The following is a 12,781-nucleotide window of genomic DNA, read 5'->3' on the forward strand; positions in this document are numbered from 1 at the left end:
CCAAAAATGTAGACGTTGATGATTTAAACTTTTCCATACAAGAGGCATTGCCCGGAAATGTGGTATCTTATAAATCTATAGACACCGTTTGCAACGTAAATGAAGCTGTAAATTATCCGGTGGAATTTTTGAATTCCTTGAATTTGTCGGGAATGCCACCACACATGCTAAGACTGAAGATAGGATCACCGGTAGTATTGTTAAGAAATTTAAACCCGCCAAGGCTTTGTAACGGGACCCGATTGGTGGTGAAAAAAATGATGAATAATATCATCGAAGCTACAATATTGTCTGGAAAATTCAAAGGAGAAAATGTTCTATTGCCACGTATTCCAATAATCCCGACAGAATTCCCAATTGAATTTAAACGTGTTCAATTTCCAATCAAAATTGCATTCGCCATGACCATCAATAAGTCCCAAGGGCAAACTATGTCTGTTTGTGGATTGGATTTAAGAAAGCCATGTTTCTCACATGGGCAGTTGTATGTTGCATGTTCCCGTGTCGGTAAACCATCAAGTTTGTATGTATTAGCCGAAGATGGTATGACCAAAAACATTGTACATCACATTACTGTATAATAAATCGCTGTGGCCCTATTGTTTTTTTTTCAATCTCCTGCAATAACGATCGTGTTGACTTGATATGTTCTGTACAGAAGGAGTTGGACGGGACATGAGGACGGGAAATGTTTTGTTCACACCCACTTTCTGGATCAACTTGCTTAAATATTAGTATTCTCCTCACTGATCAAACCATACAATTAAAAAAAAACTGGCTTAAAACCGTCTTTGCCGAGTATGGTTTCCCAAATATTCATTGATCACTCCACGAAAAAGGTCACTTGAAGGTTTGAATGTAATCTAATGTTAATTCCTTTGCAAATATGAACAACAGTCGTCATGAACAAAATAGAAACTCAAAGAAAGAGAAAATTTCAGATAACACCTGTCTTTCACGCGTAGCGACGCACGCGGGGTCAAGCTAGTTACTTTCTAAAATGTGTTTTATCAATACGGAACGTCATTCATTACTCATTTTGTCGTTCGCATAGTTTTAGGCTGATAAACAAGCAATATCTTCGAATATTCTTGGATCAAATTCCAACTAGGAATATAAAACATAAATTAGGAAATGTAGCCAGCGCGCCTATTTTCGACAACAAGAAGTACATTTTGCGCCTAAACTGCTTGTTTTTTTTCCCAAGCGAGCGGCATAAATTAGACGCTGGTATAAATTGTTAAACCAAGCCCCAATTACGTGTGTTGGGCTTGGGCGCGTAAAAGCAACACCAAAAAGGGGTAAACACTCTAGCGAGCTCCAGCTCCGCTTTTATGACAAGTAAAGCAACACCAACCGACTCGAGGGGTTTGGGATTTTATAAGGTCCCTCGAGAGCACCCTCGTTCGCGTGAATAGGAGCCATCGAAAACACCTCAAAGCACTCGCAAGAGGTGTTCGAGAATGGCCTCGGGCGATGCTACAGGTGCATCGCATAGTGCGTGATAATGCCCCAGCCACGCCTCGGTAGCACAAGTGATAAACAATTTATGGTTTATAAATATTTAAGTAAGGATTAAAAGTAGCTTGAAAAGGGTGGCCCACAGTAAGGGGTCGCCCCGTGCGATCTGCGACCACGAAGCCGTTCAGCTCGTTTTCCCGTTTTATGCTGCTTCTCCGTTTTATCACCTTCTAACGGCTCGTTAGGCGACAGATTCTGCAGCATTACTAAGACCAATTTTTACCCTCAATTGGTGGTCACTTCTGAACTTGTACCAACATGGTACAAGAAGTAATCTTTCGAAAATAACTAAAATATCTGGCCCCTCGAGCTAATCCGTTAAACACCAGACACGACGAAGATGCGAACCATATTCACAAAAAACAAACGGATCGATGCTTTATCAAGCAAGGTCATGCTCATCCTAGAGCAGACAGATTGCCGTCAGTGTGGCTGTCTACATCGTCTTGGCTAGCACGTGCCAATCGCCTTTTGCAGAACCATTGCGATGGCAGTCCTTGTCTGGCTAAAACAGGAGCAGCCAAGCACCAAATTTATTCCGTAGATTTCGGAGTGACACTATCGTGTCGTGAGGATTATCAATTGAAGATGACGATAGTGTTGGTTTGTGGGTTGCTGAGGAATGCTGCTTGTCATGGGACATTATTTATGTTAGGTTTAGCAACGTAACTAACTGAAAATCTTATAACATTCAATACAAACAACAATACAAATGAATCCTCGCGCTAGTCTTGGCCATTTGTAGATAGCAGCACATAATCATGGACAAATAAAACTCATCCAGTCAATAACCAGCCAACAAGTAGTGGCAGTGGAGCAAGAAATGACTTTTCAAAGGTAAAGTTCAACCAAATCTTCACTCCCGTAATCGCAGCACCAACGAAAACCGCAAAGTGGTTCTGGGGCAGGAAATCGATGCAATTTTGCAAACGCTACTTACCAATACCACTCAAGCACGGGGTTATCGTAGCAAGCATAGTGATTGACGAACAAGTCCAATCAAGCATACTTTCTCAAAACGAAAACCACTTCAACTTTACAAACATTCGGTAGCCGCCGCGCAGCAAACGATTCCCGTAGACCATCCGATTCGTTAAGACCACTTGCTGACTCGCTGCAACTACCACCGTTGCTGGGCCAAAGTTGAAGGTTCATCCACCGGGAACGAGTAACGAAGACTGATTCCATCATTGACTTTGAAACTTGACTGCAATCCAGAGAAAGTATCCAGAGCTGCTCACGATCAATCAGTAGAGTGCAGTGGTCAGTTTGTGTTTGCAGCAGCATATTTTGATACCACAGATTATTACCAGCAGCATTATGCTACTGCTTGCCACTCACAAACATCCAAAAAAGACACGCGCCACAATAACACCGATGCACCATTCGGATGTTCGTCAAAAGCTTCGTCAGAATTGATCGATTCACTGAAACCCTTGAGCGTGCTATTCAAACCCATGGGCAGCTTATGAACAAGCTTTCCCATTCATTTATGCCAACGAAATAAAATGTCAAAGCCACTGTATGATGGAACCGTTGCCTGTCAGAACGTGGAAAGTTGTCTCACTTCACCGCTCGAAAAGCTGTACAACGACAGCAGCGTCGGGATGGGATTTTTAAATTGAAAATTTACAAAAACCACTACAAATCCATCACCGTGTCACTCAATGTATGTGTGTTTGTATGTGGTGGGTTTTTGGGGGACAGCAAAGCGAAAAAGGAAACCTCACAAACCAGCCATGGCCGTGGCCGTGATAGCAGCAGCCCTAAAATGCAAATTGCGGACCAACTTCTTACAACCTCTCAGTCGCAAATCACACGTACCGCTGGCACACAGACACGCTGGCGGGGGACACATACGACAGGTAAAAGCTTCCTGCCCTGGTTGGTCCTGAGCACAACCTGCACTTAAGCTGTGAGTCTTCCCTCGAGACCACCAGACATTTTGAGGCAAACCGAAGGTGCAGACTGAATCGTTGTTGGTTTGACGTGTTTTTTGGGGAAATCTCGGCTCACGGTCTTGCAGCATTAGAGGGTACCTGGCGCATCTTTTGACAGCTGACGCGTTCGGTAAAATGGAATGGAAAGGAAAGGTCGCGTGTACGTCAAACGGTGAAGTTGAACGTCATGTCCTTCTCCCCTTGTGCTGCCTGTACCGGTGCTCAAAAGTCAGCTGAAAAGTTGAAATTTCCCATTTAAATAATACCGTGGTACGAAATTGTGTCCTCTGGGCTCGGATTGAAGGAGGACGATTGTTGAAAAAAAAGAAAAAAATTACTTCTGTGAGGTCAACACATCAGTTCCCATTCGAAGGGACTTTTCTGATCATCGTCAATCGTCAGAAAAACAATTCAATCATGGTCGTCTAAATCAAATAAACTTCATGTAACGCTACTCCTTGCGTCTCTGGTCAGCTCCTACTACTTCTGCTGCTGCTGCTGCTGCTGCTACTACAACTAATGCAGCTACTAAACTTGTTTCCACTACTTCTACTTCTAGACCCAGATTGCCCCATGACGGAAGCTACCCGTGATAAAGTTCGCACTTTATCTTCAAATACCCTTTTCCGCTGACATCGTAAACCAGACTGGCGACTCCGAGCACGGTCATACCCGTGCGTCGTCGGCTGGGCCAGTCGATTTCCGATTTGGTTGTAAAACCATTTTATGACCGTTCGTGACCGAACGAACACACCTGGGCCTTCCTTCTGGGCTGGCGAACAGGACAGAAATGAATCCAACGGTCGCCATCCAGCGGTTAGCATTCTGCTGATGCTTTACGACCCACTGTCTGTGTTTCGGAGTATGAGCAAGAGACGGTACGGTGTGGCTGGCAGCCTACGCGCTTCCACTTTGCACGAGAATGTCATCTACCGGATGGTCCGATAATGTCAAACTCATTCGTCTGGCCGGCCCGTCAGTCTGGTCCGAGATGGAACGGACCACGGGTGGGGGGGGGGGGGGGGGGTTTCTATTCTTGCTGCGATATGATCATAAAGCGAGGATTGACTAAGCCGTGACACAGAGAATAATCGTAAAAGTTGGGCAGGTAGCGCAGGAGCAGGCGACATCAGTAAGCAACAGAGCAAGCCCACAGCCCCTAGATATGATTGAAATGCGAATTGTAACGAGCGTTTAAGGCCGCGTTGTGGAGTGCTTGAAACAACATTTTAAACCCGTAAGAATCGTGTGGATTGCGGCAAGGGAAATTGAATTGTTTTATATGAAAATTGATTACTTGGAATGAATCACGGCATGTTCACGCGAGATCCCAACTTTAAACGAACTCGATAACGGTAATCATTTGTTAAAAAGTTGAACTGTAAGTCAAAATCCAATCGCCAATAGCTTCCTATCTCGTCGGGCACTGCTCAGAACGACCGATTCATCCTTATCTCACGTAGGTCTTGCAAACTTCAAACTTTGAAATCTCGTTTGTAACGAATCCTTGTATGATGTCTGCTCTATACGGTATCCGGTATCATGCGGAAGCGAAGGTAAGATGATGCAGCTCGGATATCATAATCCATCCAGCGTGGCAATCTGCCTTATCACGATAGCTCTCGCATCGTTTGTTGAATGTTGCCCAAGGGCACGCTCCGACACCGATCGTACGAGTTTCATCTTTGAAGTTTTCCAACCAGAAACCCGACACATGGCCCATCATTGTACCTTGGATGTAGGAGCTGGAAGCTGGTAAGAAGGATCATTCGATTGCACTATCATGACTCATCATTCGCTGAGCACAATAAGGAAAGAAAAGAGAACGAGAGAGATAGAGAGAGAGAGAGAGAGAGAGAGAGGGAGAGAGAGTAAGAGAGAAAAATGGAGAGATAGTGCGAGCTCGCAAATGTGTAGACTTTTGTCCATTGAGGCTCTTGCAGTTCAATTCCGCCTGTAGCCAGCAAAACGAATCAATATGCCCCTGAATCACTTCCAGCCATGCATGAGGTGCAGATATGTGGGACACTTCTCTCCGATGCTTGCGTTAGCGAGGCAATCGTTAGCCCGTTAGTGAAGCACGGAAAAGAAGCACTTCCGGGGGGGGAGGGGGGGGGACCAAGAACGCTGACGGCCACTCAAGAGCGGCTGCTGCTGTGTGTGCGGCTGGGACCGCTTCGCACGGAAGTGCAATGATTGAATCACTCCCACGCCAAGCGAACTCTCTCGCAGCACAGAAAAGACATCAAAAACGTTCTATTTACGTTCCACCGATGACGATGATCGAATTTACCCATTTCCATTCGATGCCAAACTCTCCAGACATTCTGCTAACGAAGCGGACCAACAAATGGTCCACGCCAAGTGCCTTCATCTACAAATAAGCCGCCCCCAAAGAGCAAAGGGGTCGCTTCTGTGTGCCTGGTCAGTAGCAGTGGCCAGGTACTTACCAGAATGAAACGGAATTATAAAATAGAAAACCAGCAAATTATTTACACACAGTCACACAGGCACACATACTGTGTGAGAACGGATGCTACACGGAATTCTGCGCACGGAAAAAGGGCCACACAGGTACGCCGCGCGGCACTGAAGTGCATTTCACGGAAAAGCAGAGCAGAACTCCCGAGAGTTGACGAGGCTGTCAGAATGGGGAATTTACTTTTCATTAGCTGATGAATCGTGGCGGATGGCGCCCATCTCTCACATACATAAAGAGGATGGGGAAGAAAAAAAAAAAAGATCCCACTGGGAACTTATTTCAAGATACGGAGAACGTGCTGGCCGGCACGATGCACCGGAACCGACACCATCGTACGATGCATTCAATTATCTATGTCGCTGTGTTGGTGAAGCGGTGTATGTGTCTCACATTCGGGTACGGAGCAGCTCCATCCGCTGGTTCTAGTGTCCGGAAAGAACGATAAAATAATGATGTCTCTACGCCTGTCCCTGGCTTGGTTTGGCTCGGTGGTGATGATGAATGTGATGGAAAGTGTGCGAAAAGGAGAATGTCCTCGCCGGACAAAAAAAGGACCCAGAATGAAACATTAAGCATGTGGTGTGCGGGAGCCCGAAAAGCAAAGTTTCACTTCTTTCCAGCCACGGTAAGGACACCCACCATGGTCACTGTTTGGTAGTCGAATGCAGTTACTTCCCTTTTCGTCTCCGTATTGGTATGTCGTGAGAAAGCTGATGAAGTGAGTGAAGCGTTGGTGCGGAGTGAGCAATGTGTCATCAGGCGTTTGGCGACGGTGGTACGAAGTCGAAGCACGAGATGCTCCCAAGATAACTGCCTAGCTTGCCTTCGTCCATGATTTCGAGGCATTCTTTCTAGGACGGACTAGCACATCATCAAGATTGCAAGTTGCATTCATGGCGATCTGACTGTTTCGCCCTGTTGGTATTCAAATGATGTGTGGCATGTTTAAAAGGCCACGAGAACTGGATAATGCTGCGTTGTTAAACTGTCATGTTAGAATCTTTCGCGAGTGCACAGAAATCTCTTCAAATTTGTTGAAAAGCTTTTTTTTACTAATATAGGTCATTTTTCCAATAAATTTAAATTGTAGTTAAGCAATTCTTTCGCATGTAATTTTGTCCGAATATCTGAACGGGAACATCGGAGAGTTGAATGCATTATGGAAACAATCATAATTTGTGAACCAATTTGAAGCCAGATGCTTCGCCCATTTTGCATCAACTGCATAATTTGTTCTCAAATGTAATAAAATGCTAAAATCTGTAGCCTTCTCTTTACCAATTATCAATACTAGGAATTTGTAAAGCGACGTAATATGAACGCCATCCGTGGTCGAATGAATCGGAAATATCAGCTAGCCAGCAACGGAACGGAACGCAAAAGCTCATCGTTATTCCATCGACTATCTGCAACGTTATCCTCCTGGGTGATCGAACAATGCGTGTCCAATGGACGGACGGACGAACGGAGAACTCTGGACAGCACCGGCATGTGCCAACAGATCGGAACAATTTGCTGCACCGAGCGTGCGGTGCAACAGAGCGCCCATCAGTGTCATTAGTTTTGAAAGAAAAATTAACTTCGTTACCAGATGCGCTCGTACGCGTAACTTTGAAAGTTCCGAAAGACCTTAGGGGTCTCATCTTTCCATGGCCACTCGTTACCCGAACGCACTCGCTCCGGTATGTATCCAGTTGTGGCATGTTCCAACGTGTAGCATATTTTTGGTTTATGACTAGACCGATAGCCCGAACGGGAACAGCATAAAAGCCCCTCCTTAGAGGCCCATTGAAACAATTAGATGAAGGAAAAATTGGTTTCATTTAGTGTAATCACTTTGCTGAATCCACCAGACCAGTCCCGGGGGCTCGTTAGAAACGACTCCTTTACCTTCTATTTGCCTAACATAAATAACGGTAGATTGGATAGTAAATCATTCATCTTCCCGGTACATCTTTCCACCACGGAGCGTGGATTCCGGGAAGGGGAGCGGGGGCTCTTGGAAGACTCCGAATTCCTCGCCCTTCCTTCCGGCAATCGTGAACACACACAGCACCTACCGGATCGGATCAGATCGGCGGACTTCTGAAGTTCCCTAAGGCAGTGAGCAGTAGGCAGTAGAATGGCAAAAGGTGGACGAAAGGCAGGCAAATCGGGGGCACTGTGAGTGAATTATTTGATCCAATTAATTATGTTTAGTGAGTGAGAACATTCGCTCGCACCAACACACATACACACATACTCTTCGCAAGCGCACCTCATGAAGTTGCTTGTTGCCGATAAAGTGTGCTTTTAATCAGCACCTCCGTTGGTGTAGCGGGTTGATCCAAACCGAATCCTCTCGGTCGGTACGCCGTTTCTGATGCCTCTTCTAGCTAGTACTCCAGCGAGTTAGCGTAGTTGCGTCTGTTTCCCCCTTACGCTTTATTCTTTTTCCTCCTTTTCCCTTTCTGCCACTGGGTGAGGAGCGATGGTGGAGGCCCTGTACCATTAATTAGGTGCCGGATTCGACGCCGGAGTTGACAGTTATTTGCCCGAAGTCGAGAATGGAAACGGTTCCGGGGATAGGTGATAAGGAGTGAGTAGCGAACGGGGGTAGCAGAAGTGTATCCAATTACAAGCAGCGTAAATAGATCATTGATGGAGTATTCTCACACGGTTTTGCAACGCTAGAACACAGTTCTGCGTTGCGATAGAAGTTGATTTACGGGCTTACCCAGTTTGGATTGAAATTCCTATACATTTGTATGGCGTAGGCACGTCTGGTTTGTAAATTGAGGTAGAGATATGTTTTAAGCGAGCTTTTTCTTACGTTTGATCAGTTTATTAAACAATCATCGCAAATCAACTTATAGATTCCTGTAGTATCGCCACTTTTCCTCAAGGTATATTATCTTAGAAAAAAACACTCAACACACGACCGAATACAAGACGAATCATTAAAGAAAAAAAACAAGTTGCTGAATTAATGTTGAGCTTATCCACTCTGCACACCGCAGAGGCCCAGTGTGGACCACGATTTAGAAAGTAAATTATTTCGAAATCTGAGCGGTCGAAATGAAATTACGCTCGAATCAATTAAGCGTCCTCACCGCCCCGTGGGCCCTAATGTCATAATCCCCCGGAGGGACATAAAACCAAAACCGCGCCCCGACTAATGGTGGGGTGGAAGTTAATACAATTTAAACGATTCCTCCTCGTCCCCCTCAGCTCCCTTTATGCCAACGTATACGTATGCTGAATTTAAGGCAGAGGCTCTTCAGCTATGACCTTGTACAAAGATGGCTTTGCATCAACATTTACGCTGGGACCACTCGTCCGGTAATGATTCAAACGTGATGGAGAACGCTTTCTTTCGGTTCCGGGTGGTTAACGGTTCGTTTCCGTTCCGTACCGTACATTACATCCTAATGTGCCAAGGCCAACGGTAGTGGTTTCTACAAAATCATAAATATTTGCTGGGGTTTTTCTGCGTGCGCATTTAATGTTGTCCCTTTAGCTGCGCCGGAATCGCCATTTTATCCCTGATACCGATACCGGCTGTCCCAGACTGTGCTGGCGGTCCAGCAATCGGACACTGATGCCTCTTTATCGCTCGCCAGCCTCTTCGTTTCGCTTGTTTGAGGTGCTTAACTGACCGGATAACGGTGCGGCAAAAGCGAAATGACGATTGATGATGGCTGCCAAAATGGGATTTATCGTGTAAGCCCACTTAAAGCACCTTCCATCGTGGCGCTTTCGGAGCCATGAATCATCGCCCAGGGATCATACGGGGTTACCCCCGGGGGTTGGGGGGACCCAGTGTCCCCCAAGTGCTGAGCCTAAATGCTCACATCCGCTCGCTTATATTGCGTTCCAACGCTCCTTAATTATCGTGGCCACCCACCGTGGCCATGCCTCATCCTTCGCTCTCTCTCTCTCTCTCTCCCTCTTTCTCTCTCTCTCTACCCTTCGCTTGGAATCTATCAACATTCAACCATGAGATGACGGTTGACGGAGTCTTTCGGTTCCAAAAAGGCAGCTTTCTCGTCATGCTATCCGTTACGCATGTGATCATCTCAAGTGACGCTACTGCTACTGCTCCTCACGTATTCCGGACAGCAGCTGGCCGGATATCCGGTCCGTCTGCATCCGGCTGAGGTCAGGTTGGTGTCATAAATTCTTTCCCCCCCTCGCTCGTTCCCTTTGCAGCTCATTCCGACTGCTCCATTTTGTGTCACGGCCTGCGTCTAAGATAATAGTGACAGCGACTGACGCCTTTTGAGTATCACCAGAATGTCTTCCGAAAGCGACGGAGACAACAGAGGTGATCGAGATGTAGAGGACAGCCGGAAGTCAAAACGAAGTGGACGGTGGCCATCTCATCGCCGAAAGCCACCCAAACTCATTCCACCGTCGATAATCGGTCGTAATAAATGAGAGGAAAATAATAATATACGTGGCAATGACCAGTGATGGTTTGGCCTCTGTTTTATCTTGGGCTACTCTTACCCTCTTTAGGCACGTTTCAATTCCACCATGGGGTGCCCCTTCTCGGCTCTGGAATGGGTGCTTCACCTTGACATCTGTGACCGGTTGCGGTGATACGGGTGTCAGGCTGTCACCGAGATGACAGCTTCGTTTGAGGTTTGCTCCGTTGGTTCCGTTCGTGGTTTTTGGCGAAGAAAGCAACGGGAGAGAGGAAAAGAGAGAGAGTCGCGAGAGCCGTTTGTTTACGCGAGCGAGAATAATAAATAAATACTTGGCCAGACGAGGGTGGCAATCTTAAGATTATCGATCATAGTTCCGTGGCCTGTGGTCAAGAGAGAGAGAGAGAGAGAGAGAGAGAGAGAGAGAGAGAGACTGTCACCATCCTCCATTCGTCTCACTCGTTCAAACGAAAACGATTATCCTCATTAAAGCTGTGGCTAAGTTACCGTCGCTTCCGGCGAATCCTAGCAGGCAGAGCGTTCGAGCGTGAATCGACGTTGACAGTTATTGGTATCGTGTATCAAAACGTAGGCAGCATGGTAGCCGATTGAAATGTGCCGTATTAAACGTACATTAATGGCGTGCTGGACCGGAGATGGCCAATAGATCGATATTTCATTGCAAATGCCCTTTCGGTTGGGTCACCGTTAGAGGATATCATAAAATATTTTGAAATTGATTTCAGACTGATTGACATGGGGGTATGGTGGAAGCATATCAGAAAACGTATTTTATGGTCTTTTCCGAAAACAATTTAGGGATTTGTGCCCGATTGCCAATGAACCATTAACATTTGGTCCGTCTAGTCGCATTACACAGCATAAATTCTTCATAAAATCGATAGCATCATCAGAATGTTGTGGTTTTCAATTAAAAAAATTAAGAACCAGACTAGAACAAATTAAGAACCAGAGTATCAAAAGCAAACCAATTTTATTAACACAACTCACAAAGGTAACGAAAATGACGAGAATGTTGCCTCGATTCCAGATGAAAACGATTCTCACTACCAACCTTTAAACAACAGAACCCTCGCGTGCCCGGCATTCTGCGACGAATTCTTGTCTCAAAATTTGAATCTTCAACTACTAAAACGTGTCATAATAGCGCTGGAGGACAACTCATCCCTACGCGTGACACACCTTGCCGCATACCAACACGCAGATGGCTGTCTGCTCGACGACCGCAACGACCCGGCCCGAAGTTTACCGTCAACGAATACAAAACTTTGCCCTCCGCGTGAGCCCTCTCACAATTGATAATAATCGCTGTGGAATGCGCTAACGGGGCACCGTAGACGCGGCTCGAAAACGTGAGCTACCTGGCGTCTCCATCGCTGCGGGGCTTCATCAAATCCCAAGTACAACACCTCTAAGCAACCGGGACTCGCAAAATACCTTCACCATCCATCACTTCTCCCCACTCCAGCCCCTCCAGCCTTGCTTACATCAAAGCCCTCCATAATTAATGTGATTAAAGGTTTAATTTAAAATCCAAACAGCGAGTGCTCCAGGCAAAAAGCATTTCAATCCGCCATCCACGACCCCAACGAACTTGGTAATGGTGAGCACGAGGCTCCCGGATCCTCATTAAAGACGCGTGTGCGCCACAAACAGCTGTCAGTCGTATGTTGGCTCACGGAACCATTTCCGGAGCATGGAAATCTTCTCGTTCGCCGTACGCAAGCAATTATCAAGGCACATTCTGTCTGTCTGTCTGCCTGTCTGCCTGTCTATATGTCTGTCTGAACTCTACATTAAGCACCGATATTTTCCACGCTACGATGGCTTTCGGCAGTGTCGCGCACTAACACAGGGAAGCGTGGGAGTCCACTGCCAAAATCATCAGCCAGCGTTCTCATTTTCCTGTTTGCAAAAACCACAAACAAACACGATGGTACTAGGACCGAGTATCTCCATTCCAGCCAGTCACACAAACACACACCCACACATACAAGCGAGGATGCGCGCGGATTTGTGATTAAAATGTAAATTATTGCACCCACAGGGCGGAAATGAAGGTTTCTGTCGAAAGGCGAAAAACGGTTTTAGCGACGCGCGCCCAACCACATAGCTCACAGGACCTTCTTCCCCTCCACCCTCCGCCTTTTACTCTCATCTAAACAAGCAATGAGTGCACGGCACGCTAACGGAGTACGGACCTGTGGGTAAAACCCACCCAAACATTGCTCATCCAGGCGGAGCGGATATGTAAACGGAATACGGAGCATGAATTAGAGGCAGACTGACTATTCGGTACACACGGTACCCGGGCTAGCCATTCAACCCCTGCCATCGTATAAGGTTATTTTATTTGATTACGCTCGAAAACTTCAAAAACCTATTTGCGATGTGTGGGCTGTGACCCT

This window comes from Anopheles aquasalis, chromosome 2, assembly GCF_943734665.1.
Source record: "Anopheles aquasalis chromosome 2, idAnoAquaMG_Q_19, whole genome shotgun sequence".
NCBI lineage: Eukaryota > Metazoa > Arthropoda > Insecta > Diptera > Culicidae > Anopheles > Anopheles aquasalis.